Source organism: Rutidosis leptorrhynchoides, chromosome 6, assembly GCF_046630445.1.
Source record: "Rutidosis leptorrhynchoides isolate AG116_Rl617_1_P2 chromosome 6, CSIRO_AGI_Rlap_v1, whole genome shotgun sequence".
Classification (NCBI taxonomy): Eukaryota; Viridiplantae; Streptophyta; class Magnoliopsida; order Asterales; family Asteraceae; genus Rutidosis; species Rutidosis leptorrhynchoides.
Genome location: NC_092338.1, coordinates 130,233,681 through 130,239,353, shown reverse-complemented (window position 1 = coordinate 130,239,353; position 5,673 = coordinate 130,233,681). Strand labels below are relative to the sequence as shown.

General features: G+C 25.5%; 1 non-coding gene across 1 annotated transcript; it reads right to left on the bottom strand.

Annotated features, from left to right (window-relative positions):
- Positions 1-4,918: 4,918 nt before the first annotated feature.
- LOC139856213 (small nucleolar RNA R71) lies at positions 4,919-5,025 on the bottom strand. Its single transcript, XR_011761710.1, has one exon. It is a non-coding gene; the product is annotated as a small nucleolar RNA R71 (small nucleolar RNA).
- Between the last annotated feature and the right edge of the window lie 648 nt (positions 5,026-5,673).

The window sequence follows — 5,673 nt, the reverse complement described above, 5'->3', positions numbered from 1 at the left end:
TTTGATATATATATATAGTTACGTGAAATTTTAATATAATTATAATATATATAACAGATATATTTTTGGTACAAATATTTATCTGTTTAAACATATATAGTTTTGATAATAATAACGATTTACTACTAATAATAATAATTTTACTAATAATAATACTAATAATGATTTTGTTAATATTGATACTTGTAATAATAGTAATGGAAATCTCATTAACAATGATAATCATATTACTTAATAATAATACTTATACTTATTTTGATAATAATATTAGTAATAATATTAATAATAATAATAATAATATTTGTAACTCGGGTTATAGTAATAATAACAAATGGTAACTAATACTTACATTAGTAATAATAACAGCAATAACTAATATTCGTAATACTTTATAATATTAATAATTCTGATACTTAATGATAATAATGATAATATCCTATTCATAATAATACTTTTATCAATGTTACTAATACTAATAATAATAATAATAATACTAATAATATTTATTGAAGTTACTTGGAAATAAAATGATAATAATATTAATATTATTTATAATTTTAATTTTATTCATAATACCAACTCTTATATACATACAAAATATATTAATATAACTAATGCTTAAAGTTATCACTAGTCTTAATAATAATGATAATAATAATTTTACTCATCTTAATGATAATAATACTTATAATAATCTCAATCATGTTAATATTAATAATAGTTATACTAGTAATAACCATAATAATAATTCTTTTAATTATTCTACTAATTATATTACTAATATTAGTATTAACAACAATTAACAATGACAAGAATTACTAATAATAATAATAATAATAATAATAATAATAATAATAATAATAATAATAATAATAATAATAATAATAATAATAATAATAATAATAATAATAATAATAATAATAATAATAACAATAATAATGATTTGGTATTTAAAACTACCTTAGGATCCTTAAAAAAAATAGTTGCACCGAGCGAGGATTAAACCCGTGACCTCTCGATTAACACCCAACACTCCCTAAGCCATCTGATCTATTTTGTTTTTCTGTTATAATGTAATACCAGTATATATTTATATTAATACCCCGACAGTTTCTGTTTCTTCTTCTTCCCACATATATCGATCGTAGCCTTTAGATATCAATACAATCAAAGTTTGGTTCTATAATTAAAATAGAAATCGAATTATAATTATGGATATCAGTAGACTCAAAAAAAAAATATTAAATGAAAACAGAAAAACGTCTGTTGCTGTGCGACGGTATGAACAAAAAAAATAAATAATGATTTCGTGATTTATACATTTTGAGACCTTGTTATCTACATGAACTATCTTTCAAATGATTATTAGAATATACAAACATCATCAATTGAATCTGAGTTGCAACAGATTACCCCAATTTGTTTGAAGAAAATCGTTTGACTTTTTAAAACCATAACTTTGACTCAAAAATTCGCAATCGATATTACGAATTGGGTTTTGAAACTTTTTAGATAGATTGAGTAGGATGTTTCAAACAAAACTGCATTAAAGGATTTTGAAAATCATTTTGAAATCAAACCTTTTAAAAATTTTCTCAAGAACAGGTACCGTCGGCTGTTTTCTTTTCTTTTTTTTTTTTTTTTATATTTCGGTCTGCAGTTGTGGTTATATAATGTGAAGTTGTTCAATTACTACAGCAAAATATTCAATGGAATTTGTTTCGTAGCTCAGATTATGTCGACAAGAAATCCAGATTAAATAGAAAGTTAGAGAAAAAAAAATAAAAGGACAAGGATGGATAACAGCTTCTGCTTTACTCATTATATATATATATATATATATATATATATATATATATATATATATATATATAATTATTAATAATTAGTAAATATATATTTATATATATACTAGTTCTAAAATACTGTTATTATATTTAATAATAGAAATACGAATAACAATAATAATAGAAATTTATAATTATATAATAATATTACTATTAAAATAATTCTAATAAGGATAATGATAATAATAACTTTAAATTGATAATTTAATAAAAATACTAAGTTTAATGCTAGATACTAATAATATAACAAGTCCTATATATCAAATTTCATATTTATATATTAGATTTTCGACATAATAATATTACCAATACTATTATTAATATTAATATTACTAATAATATTGAAAGTAAATATAACATTTATAATTTAACTTGTAATGAAATTTTCTATATTAACCTTACATTTTGTTAAATGTAATACTCATAATATTGATATAACTATTTATGTTTATTAAATCTCATATTAAAAACAATAATATTTATAATACTGATGTTAATATTAATATTAATATTAATGTTAATAATACTAATGGAAGTAATAATAATAATAATAATAACAACTTATATTATAACTTGTAATTAAATTTAATATATATAAATATTACACATTATTAATTATGTATCATCTAACAAATATAATAACATATAATGTTTATATATATTTTATATATAATCCAATATATATATCATAATAATTATTTATAGAATTCATACCCATTTATATATAGCTTTATTTTAATAACCAATTTATGATCTTGTATAATATTTTACATACTAAATCTTACTGATCTATTGTATCTTATTATTTTAAATCACTATATGTACTTTTGTTTATACTCATATATGTATATATTTAATTTCACCTCATTTGTTCGTGAATCGTCGGGATAGTCAAAGGTCAAATATATTCATGTAAACTGTTCCACTATTTGAGACTCAATTAAATAGACTTTGCTTGTTATATCAAAACCATGTAAGAATGAAGTTTAAATTTGGTCGGAAATTCCCGGGTCGTCACACCTCGCAACACATCAAGTTTTGGCGCCGCTGCCGAGGATCCGTAAGCGAAACGCTATATTCTAAAAAAACAAAAAACAAAAAATTAAAATTAGTTTTTAAGCTATTTTTGAAAAATATATAAGTTTTAAAAAAATATATAAAAGCATAAAAAAAGAAAAAATATATATCTATATTTTTAAGTGTTTAAATTAAAAAGTTTACATTTTTTATATCTTTTGTTAAAAGTTATAAAAACTAAAGTAATTTTTTTAAATATAAGTTTTATTTAATTTATATAAATATTTTATATAAATATAAAAAAGAGAAAAAAAATATATATAAAAAGTAATCAGGCCACTACACTGTAGCAGCCCAATATTTGAACTGGATCCGCAGGTCATGCGACCGCATGACTTTATAACTAACACTCCATGCGATCGCATGGAGTGACTTGACAGGCCTGAAACATTGGATCCGTCGAATTAGGGTTGTAATTAATAATTATTATTATTATTAATTAAGATTAGGGTTTAATTATTTAATATTTAGTTTTAGTTTTTTAATTAATTTGTAATATTAAGTGTTAATTAGTTTTATTATTTAAAAAATTAATACTTTTATAAAATAATAATATAAAAATAATATTTTTATAAAAATTGTACTTTTATAAACTTTAAGTTTTATTTTTATATTTCGTATCTTTTTAATCGTTTAATTCGTAAATTGTATATTTATCGTTCATAATTAGTTTTAAGACTAGTATTTTGCCGTAGTATTTTATATTTCTAGATTTTTAGGCTTTGCCGTAAAATCCCTTAAGTGCTTTTTCTTTAGATTAAGATTTAGGTGCTTTAGAATTTTGCGACGCCGTTTTAAGTTTTAGTACTTTTTAAGTTATTGCCGTTTTGGATATAGACATCCTTTTAAGCCTTAATACCTTTAGACGTAAGTTTTAATTTTTAGTTTTTAGACTTTTAAGTTTCGACGCTTATTTTCTTATTTTTATTTTTTGACTATTTGTTTTTCGACGCTTATTTTTTTCGACCTTTTATTTTTCGACGCACTTTTTTTTCTTTCTTATTTCTCGACGCTCTAGTTTTTAGGACATAGAATTTTCTATTTCTTCTCAAAAATTTCTTTAAACTTAGACGACATATTATTTTAAGCGGTTAAATTAATAGACATCCAAAATTTTCTGGTTCGTAGTAATAGTTGGATTTGTTAGTGGCGAGTTGTGGGCTTCCGATTTAAAGGGTCCTGGCTACCTGCTGCATCTATTGGCTATTCGAAACGTGGGCAAAATCAGAAAAGTCTATTAATTTGATAACTTATATAATTTTTATTTTTATAACTAATAGGATATTCTTTGAATGCACCGAGCAAAACGTTCACCACCTTTTATACGTTCACCACCTGTAACTCGATCAAGACATCTATCCAATATTGTCGCCGTTGATTTTTCTTTAGAATCGTCATCCAGTCGACCAAGTACTCCAATTTAAATTTCCGATAATCCATTTTTTGAACCCGACCTCACAATTGAGAATCCGGAGGATATTCAGGGACACTTCAGAGATCCTGAACCACTAATCATTCCTCCTGAACCACAAATTACTCATCCAGAGATTGTCGAGGAAGAAACCATTAAGTCAGAATCCTTTAGTGATTCAGATTCAACAAATTCAATCATGGAAAATCTGGAACCTCTAAGTATGGAAGACCGAATGAGAGCTAAACGCACTGGCCAAGGTCACGCAATTACTCAACCAGACATTAATGCGCCAGATTATGAAATCAAAGGACAAATCCTACACATGGTAACTAATCAATGCCAATTTAGTGGTGCGCCGAAGGAAGATCCAAACGAACATCTTCGTACCTTTAATAGGATCTGTACTCTATTTAAAATCCGAGAAGTTGAGGATGAACAAATCTATCTCATGTTATTTCCCTGGACTTTAAAGGGAGAAGCCAAAGATTGGTTAGAATCGTTACCTGAAGGGGCGTTTGATACATGGGACGTCTTAGTTGAAAAATTTCTTAAACAATTCTTTCCAACATCTAAAGCCGTAAGACTTCAAAGAGAAATTGTTACGTTCACGCAAAAGCTAAATGAAACTCTATATGAAGCATGGACAAGATTCGGAAAGTTTTTGAGAGGATGTCCTCAGCACGGTTTAGACACTTATCAAATAGTACAAATATTTTACCAAGGATGCGACATTGCTACACGAAAAGACATCGACATAACAGCTGGTGGTTCCATTATGAAGAAAACCGCAACCGAAGCTCACAAAATCATTGATAACACAGCATCCCACTCACATGAGTGGCATGAAGAAAAAGATATTTTTCGATCATCTAAAGCGTCTAGAGCCGATTCTAGCCATGACTTTGATTCTGTTTCCGCAAAAATACTTGCTTTCGAGAGACGAATGGAAAAGATGACTAAAGATATTCACGCAATACGAATCAGTTGTGAGCAATGCGGTGGACCACACTTAACGAAAGATTATCACATTGAGCAAATGATAGAACAACGAGAGAATATTTCCTACATGAACCAAAGATTGGGAAATAATTATCAAAATAATTATCAACCGCCAAGGCCAAACTTTAATCGAAATCAAAACATTCTTTACAATCCAAATGGACCTAACAATAACTCGTACAACCAACAAGGTCCAAATAACCAACCAACTAAAAACAACACTTTCAATCAACAAAAACCTAGCTTATATATGTGACGACCCGGAAATTTCTGACCAAATTAAAACTTAATCTTTATATGTTCCAACACAATAAGCAAAGCCTGTAATGTTGAGTC